Raw genomic sequence first — 8,856 nt, forward strand, 5'->3', positions numbered from 1 at the left:
AATAATAGAAATATATAATATAACAACATAAATAATATAATAATATAAATATATAATAAAATAACATTAAAATACAATATAAATATATAATATATAATATATGTGACAATATACTATAATAATAATTATTTATTATCATATATAATATATTAATATTATTATATATTACATCATAAAGTAATATATATTACTTTATTATTATGTGACAGTGTTATGGCTATGATATAATACAATTATGATGTTAGTTATAGTGTTTTTAAAGACATAGCTATTATCTTCAGTTATATAAAGAATACTAAATAATAGTTGTAGTACTGTCATTATGTATATAATACATTCATCTGTATTTTAAAAACTATAATTATAAATATGCATACTTTAAAATTTATATTGTTTTAATTTTCACTATTATGTATAATTTTACATACATTTGTGATAACATATAAGTTACATTTATAGTTTATTATATATAGTGTATATACTTATATAATTATGTATATAATTATAAAATTAAAATTTATAATTAAATTAATGTGTGCTACCAGTTTGCTATAAGTCTTAGTATTATGATAATATAGCATTTCAGTTTTATAGTTATTTTAAAATTCTTGGGAGAATAGCTATTAGTATTAGAATAGGGCTAGTGCTGTAGTTACAGGCACAGAGCTGTTGTTATAGTTATCAGGTAATAGTTTTAGTGATACTTGTATAATTAAATGTATAGCACCCCATTGTAACTTTAGAACTGTACATCACTATTCTAAGTCACTGTAAGTATATTTAGAACAGTAAATATAGTAAGTATAGAACTATAATTGTAAATCTTCAAAATTAGAAAGTTCATTACTGTCAAAGTCACAATTAATTGCTAATATAATAATGATAATGTTATACTGATAATATAGTCATGGAGTTGCATTTATAGAGATATAGGCATCCTTTATATTAATAATGGCAAATCTATAATTTCAGTTGTAATGATAAGATCATAATTATATGATATAGATATGAATATGATTTTAGTCAATAGTTACACTCAAGATTATATAGTATCATAATTATGATATTTTATTGATATTCATACTACAGTTATAGTATTATAGTGTACAAACATAACATAGTGCTATATATTTATAATTATTTTTTAATTCTAAATTTTATTTGCAGTAGAGTGTTATAGCTTTGTTAAGAACATAAAGAATTAATAAATTAGAGATAGTATTATGCATTAGTGTTAGAGATGAGGACACATTTATAGTTTTTTGGTTATAGTAATAGTACTATGATTACAGCTATGTGATTATAGCTACAGGATCAGAGTTATGTTTTTAATGTCATATTTCACATTACAGGTGACAATTCTACTTATTATGCTATAACTATTTTTATACAGTGAAAATTATTTTTGCCAGGTTATTGCAGAACTATATTATTTATAGTGCTTTAGATTTAAAGTAGTGGTATGAATGTAAAAGTTAGATTTATAATGTTATTGTAATAATTATAACAATATAATTATCATTATAGTGTTAATACTATACCTATAGTTATAATGTTTAATATTTATATTATGGTTACATTTTAGTTTTTCAGCTGCCATTGTAGTTATATAATAATATATATAGTCATTTTATAGTTACGTAAATAATAATGTTTTGTATTAAAGATATAAAGTTATATTTGTAGTGTTATAGATGGAATTGAAATGTTAACATTTAAAATTACACTTAAATGGTCATATCATGCTTGCAGTATTAGAATTATATTTATAGTGATAAAATTATAGTGAAATTTATATAGTTTTAGTATTCACATTATAGTTCGAGTGGTACAGTTGTAGTTAAAGCATATTATACTGCTGGTGATATAGGTAATTGCTGGTGTTATAGCTAATTGCTGGTGTTATAATAGAGTATTACATTATAATAGCAAATTCTATAAGTACAGTACTGTAGCATCACTCTAGAGTATTATTACTATGGCTGTAGTGATAGTGTGATAATATTAGAATATATTTGTAGTTTTGGTGGTTGTGTTGAATTTAAAAGTTTAGTGTTACAAGATAATTGTCAATGAAAGTGCTTATTACATATTTATATGTCTAGTTGCAGTGTACTTCTGGGTATTGAATCTGCAGTCTAATAATAGGTTTAGTTGTAATTATATAGTCACTATATGCTATCAGTCACAGTATAAGATTTATTTTTTCATACAATAGTTACATTGCTAGTGTTATATTTCTAACTAAATATATGGTGTTTATGTAATTTTGTTACAGTCCTATATGGGACTCTTAGTTAGAAAAATAATGCTGTGATGTTTTTCTAAGCCATTTTTTATTTATAGAGTAGAGTGTGATTTTTCAATACATATATGCAATGAATAATATAAAGATCTGGGTAAATCATCCACATCACTTGAAACATTTATTATGTCTTTGTGTGAAGAACATTCAAAATTCTTTCTGTCACCTATTATGAAATATACAAGTAATTATTGCCAAGCATAGTTACCCTACTGTGCTATAGAACATTAGAAGTTATTCCTTCTGTCGAAGTACACTGCAAACCCATTAACCATCTTCACTGAATACATTCTGCACATATTTTCAAGGCTTTTGCAACCTCTATTCGATTAACTACTTTGAGAAGTCTTCCACATGTAGTTAAAAAAATGAGGTACTATTCCTCCTGATTCTTCTTTCAATTATAATGATGTCTAGCTCTATTCACGTTTCTGTAAATGACAAAATTTAGTAATTTTCCAGCTGATTTAGTACTCTCTCTCTGTCTCTGTCTCTCTGTCTCTGTCTCTGTCTCTCTTATATATATATATATATATATATATATATTACATTAGCTTTATCTATTCACTCATGGATGAATGATTAGGTTTACTCTGTATTTTGGATATTATAAATATTGCTACGAAAACATTTTTTGTTTGGGACAGGGTCTCATTATGTTGCTTAGGCTGGCCTTGAACACCCTGTGTAGTTCAGGTTGGCCATGAACTAATGATGATCCTCCTGCCTTAGCCTCCTGAGTGCTGAGATTGCAGGCCTGCACCACTACGCCTGGCTAAAATAAAAATGAATATTAAAAGAAATTGCTGCTTGTTTCTACTGCTGATTGAAATCAAACTGTCATACATGCTAATCAAGTGTTCTATCACTGAGTAACATCTTCACCTTCATTATCCATGCAATTGATTTTACGTTGTTATTTTACCTTATTTTCTCTTATTTTATTCGTTATTCTCTGAGTCAAGGCCTCACTCAGGTGCCCATGCTGGGCTCCAAAATGCAATTTTCCTACCTTACTCTCCTAAGTAACTAGGACTACAAGTATGAACCATCGTGACCCTATTTCTGGTTTTTAAAGGAACTTAACTGTTTTTTCATAATGGCTATAATAATTTACGTTCTAACAAAATGTATAAAAAAATTTATCCTTTTACCCATCTTGACCAGCATTTGTTTTTCCTGTTTTGACAATAGATATTCCAACTAGAGAAGGTTAATACATTTTTGTAATTTTTGAAATTCCCTGATAATGAGTGGTAATTACTAATTTTTCCAAACATTTTTGGGTCTTTGTGGGTTTTTTGTTATTATTGGTTTTTGTTGTTTGTTTTTTACAGGTTTCATTCATTTAATTTTTCTTGTGTAAAACAGTATGTTGTAGCCCCTGCTGGAGCTTGAACTCCCTGGATAGACTCTGGTGTGGGATTTTAGAAGATGGTCAGTGAATTTCTGGTAGGGAGACTTGGTGAACACAGTTTCTTTCCAGAGGGCCGAGGTCAGGTAGCTGTAGGTCTTGGAAATGCTATCAAAGGTAGCCTTGAAGTTGCCTAGCAGTGAAACCCCTGGCAGCAGTGTAGCAATACCAGCCAGCAGCAGCAGTAGCTTCTTGGGCACAGGGGCTGAGACAATGCCAATGCCTCTTGAGGCAGGGATCAGACACACTAGCACAGAGCCACAATGACCTGTCACCTTGCAAGGGACAGTGTGGAGCTTGCAAATCTTGTTCTCCCAGTAACCTCTCCACACAGGGACTGTGAAGAACTGAGTCAGGATGATGACTCCATGAATGGCAGTGCCTACCTCCATGGAACACTTTATAGTCAGACCAACATGACCCTTGTAGTCCACAGTGGTGGCAAATAACTTTTACCTGGTGCACTGGTCAGCATCAGCTTGCTTCTCCATGGGCATGGCCTTCACAACTTCATCCTTGTGGGATGTGCCCAGGAAAGTCAGTAATCTCAGACTCCTTAAAGGGCAAGGAGAAGAGATCAGTTTACTCCAGGGACTCGATCTTCATCTCCTTGCCAGCCGTCCCAGCTCCACTTCTTGTCCTAGGCCTTACCACCAAGAACACTCAGTCACAGCCATGGTCCCTGCGTGGCTAGTGCAAGTAACCTGAGCTTGGAAGGTCAGGGCTGAAACCGCAGCAATAGCCTCCCCACTGCCCCAGACCTAGGCCTGTGGGCCTCTGCTGCACTGGCGTTGTCCACCATTTGGTGTTTTCCTTAGCAAAGACTTGTTGGCTATTTGTTTATCTTCTTTTGAGAGATGTCTATTCAAGTCTTTTGCACATTTTAAAATCATATTCTTTCTGTTGAGTTGTTTGAGTTTCTTATGTATACTGGAAATTAATTCCTGGTCAGATAAAGAGCTTGCAATTACTTTTTCCACGCCATATAAGTCATATTTTCACTTCATTGGTCATTTCCTTTACTTAAAGAAACATTTTATTTTCATATAATCCATTTCCTCAGTTTTGCTTATAGTGCCTCTGCTTTTTGTTTCAAGTTCAAAATTATTCACCAAGATTAATGTCCTAATGTGTTTTTTCACCATATATTCCTGTAGTTTCACAGACTGGGGTCTTACATTTTTGCTGTTGATTTTTGAGTAAATTCTTGTATATTCTGAGAGATAGGGTCTAATTCTTTTCTTTTTCTTTCTTTTTTTCTTTTTTGAGACAGGGTCTCACTATGCAGTTCAGCGTGACATTGAACTCACTATGTAGCTGAGGCTGACCTTGAACTTGTGTGATTCTCCTGTCTCAGCTTCCTGAGTGATGGTACTACAGGCATGTACCACCATGCCCTAAATATTGTTTTCTAGATGTTGACACTCAGATTTCCCAGCAGCATTTACTGAAGAGGTTGTCCTTTCTTGAATCTATGTGATTTGCCACATTTCTTCAAAATCTGTTGGCTATAAATATATAGAATTATTTCTGGATTCCCTATTTTATTCACTGATTTTTGTTTCACGTTGTATGCCATTTTCATCTCACTGAGGTTATTATTGCCTTGCAGTATGTTTTGAAGATCTCCAAATTTATTTTCGTACCTCAGGATTGATTTTGCTCTTCAGTGTCCTTTGTGATTTCATATTAATTAGAGATTTATTTGGCTGTTTCTGTAAAGAATGTCCTGGGTATTTTCATAGAAAGCATATAGAATCTCTAGATTGTTTTGGAGAAGGTAAACATTTTAATAGTGTTGTCGTCTAATCCTTGACCATTAAATTCTTTTCCCTTTTTAAAGATTGTTCATCAGTGTTTTGTAATTTACCTGGTAGAAATCAAATTTTTGGTTATATTTATTTCCAAATATCTTCATCCATATCCATTTTGGGTACTATTGCTTCATTAATTTCTTTCTCAGACTTTTTCTTAGTAACATAAAAAAGCTAATGGGTTTTGTATGTTGATTTTATATCCTCATTAAATGCATCCATAAATGCTAACAATTTTGTGTGGATTCAGTCTTACTGATTGTATTTTCCTGCATTCATTCAGATGAGTATATGACTTTTAACCTTCATTCAGTTCATGTGATACACAATATTTTTAGCTTGTATATTTTGAAATATTCTTCCACCTCTGGACCACTTAATCAGAGTGTGTTACCTTTTTAATGTATTAATGAATTTGATTTGCTAGTATTTTCTTGAAAACTTTTGCACTCATGTTCACCAGAGATGATGATATGCACATTTTTATGACATCCTTGTCATATTTGATATCAGGCCTCATGGGAGAAGCTTGCAATGGTTTCCTCCTTTTCTATATTTTATGATAAATTAAGATGAGGCCAACTATAGTTCATCTTTAAAAGTTGATAAAATTAAAAAATGAACCATTGACTCTGTTTTTTTTCTTTAGCTGAGAGATTTATTTACTGATACTTCATTATTACTATTATTTTTATTTCTATTATTATTGTACTGAGATTTCACATGTTCTCATGATTCACTTTTGTTAGGTTTTATGTGTTCTAGAAAATCTTTTATATTCATCTCTAATGTTGCATTGCATTTTCTGGTATCAGTTACACTGCACTTTTTCATCTCTTAGTTTTTGTATTTGGGACTTTTTCTTCTCGATTTGGTTAGCTGGAATTATCTTTTTTTATAAAAACAACTTTTCCTTTCATTGATCAATGGTATTGTTTTTCTAGTCTACTTTCTCTTGTTTCTTCTCTGATATTTGCTAATTATTTATTTATTTCTATTTATTCTGGTTTTGGTGTGCTCTAGTTTTTGTAAGTCCCTGAGATGCAGTATTATGCTGTTAAGTTGAAGTGTTTCTAGCTTTATGTACATGTTTATTGCTATAAACTTCCATCTTAGTACTAGTTTTTCTTATATCTTTCATTCAAGTATGTGTTGGTCAGTCTTCATGTACTTCAAAAATTTTTAATGTCTACCTCTTAAAGTCTATTTGTATTCCATTATGGTCCTTAAAAAGGTACATTATAACATTTTATTTTTAAAATGTGCTGGAAGTAATTTTGTAACTTAATATGTCATCTATTTTAGAGATTTCTCCATGTGTTGGTGAAAAGAATACGTACTCTAAAACTAATGTATAAAGTGTTCTATAAATATGTTAAGTCCATTTCACTTAGAGTATAGTTCACCTGATGTTTCCTCATTTATTTTTGTCTGAGTAATCAAACTGTCCACTGAAAAATGTAGGATTTTCACCCACTATCATTGTATTGGAACCGATCTTTTCCTTTGGACATAATACTGTTTATTTTATGAAACTGGATGGTCAGGTAGTTGGTGCTTATGTATTTAGAGTCATTACATATTCCTATTGAATTGATCCCTTGGTAAATATATAGTGACCATCTTTGTTATTTTATACTTGTGTATTAATGTCTGTTTTTCTGATTCTGTATAAGTATAGCAACTCTTGATTGCTTTTGTTTCATTTTTTGTATGGGCTGTCTTTCTGTTCTTGAACTGTCAGTGTCTGTGAATCTCTGGTGGTAAAGTGAGATTTTGCAGGCGGCATGTCATCGTGATTAGTTTCTTTTTTAATCCATTCACTCTGTATCTTTTAATTTGGATATTTTGTTCATGTAAATTCAAAGTTTATGTTAATCCTTAGTGCTGAAGTTTTATTAAATTTTGGTTTATTTTTAATGTTTTTTGCTGTTTTATTTTTCTCATTCATCTTTGTGGTTTGGTAGTTTATTCCTAAGATTTTATTCGTTTTGCCTTTTCTTTATTGCTATTCACCTTGTTTCTATGCATTCGTGTGTTTTTCCTGAGATTGTTTTTCTTTCTCTTCTCCATATAGGAGTCTTATAAGTATATACTGTATGACTAGTCAGGTGCTGATCAAATCCTTCAGATTTTGCTTGGTTTTATTTCTCTTTATTTGTGAAAGATATCCAGTCTTGTTGGTTGACAGTTCTCTTTTTCAGTGCATGAAATATGTCATTTTACTCTCTAGTTTTCTTCTTCTTCATCTATTTTTTTTTTTTTTTTGTGGTATCAAGCATCGAAATCATGACCTCAGTCTTGCCAGGCAAGCACTTATGCCACTGAGCTGTATTCCCGGCCCTTCAATTTATTTTCTTGGCCTCTTAAATGCCTGCTAAGAAATTTGCCATTCATATTTCAAGGAGTCTTTTAAATATGACTCCTGCATGTTTTATTATTCTGGTTTGTTTACTAATTTTTGACCTGATTATCATGTTATTCTTGGATGATAAAAACATACCTTCATACAATGTTCAGTTAATATTTTCTACCTTAATACATTCATGATATTTAACTGGAGTAACACTGTTAATCATATTTTGCTGATTAAAAAGGAAGATAAAAATTAAGTTTCTTGATGAAGATCTCAGCATGTGTAGCTGGTACGAGAGAATTAAAATCTGGGTCACTTAGCTCTCTATTTTCATTTTAACTTGCATTTCTACCCTTCTACACTGCCATCCATCATCAGCCTGACTTTGATTTCCTCAGAAGATCTTAACTTTTTATTCTTCTTTGAAGAGAATTCAAGGACATATAAACCAAAACTAAAAGAAACTGAAAACAACTTTAAAAGTCTGCTGTTTTGAACTCCACCAATATATTTGCCTTCCTTCCTTTCTTTTCTTTCTTCTGGAGGTAACTTAATAAGTGTTACATCTATTTGTAGACGTTCAGAGTTCCTTGGCAAGACACCAGGAAGTTTGTATGATGCATAGCTTTTCCCATTACATCAGGAATGCAGATATATTAGGATGGAATTTGGAATTTTTCATATGTAATTGTTTTTCAGTATAAAAACCATCTATTTTGAAAGTTTTGGAAAATGAAAACAACTTATCTTTCACATCCCTTCACAGTAAAAGAGCAGTACAGTATTGTAATGCGGGGAAGTTTTTGTTTATTTTCAATGTTATTCTTCATATGAGTAGTTGGGATTCATGTATTTCTCTTTAGTGTGTGATACTAAAATTTTTCCATACACAAAACTTAATAAAATGTGCTTCAAAATAAATTCATTTGAAAATATACTGGCTGCCAATATCTCTTCAAATAGTTAA

General features: G+C 31.0%; 1 pseudogene; it reads right to left on the reverse strand.

Annotated features, from left to right (window-relative positions):
• Positions 1–3,645: 3,645 nt before the first annotated feature.
• On the reverse strand, positions 3,646–4,325 carry LOC102026212 (annotated as a pseudogene).
• Between the last annotated feature and the right edge of the window lie 4,531 nt (positions 4,326–8,856).

Source organism: Chinchilla lanigera, unplaced genomic scaffold (assembly GCF_000276665.1).
Source record: "Chinchilla lanigera isolate Chin_1 unplaced genomic scaffold, ChiLan1.0 scaffold00072, whole genome shotgun sequence".
Taxonomy (NCBI): Eukaryota; Metazoa; Chordata; class Mammalia; order Rodentia; family Chinchillidae; genus Chinchilla; species Chinchilla lanigera.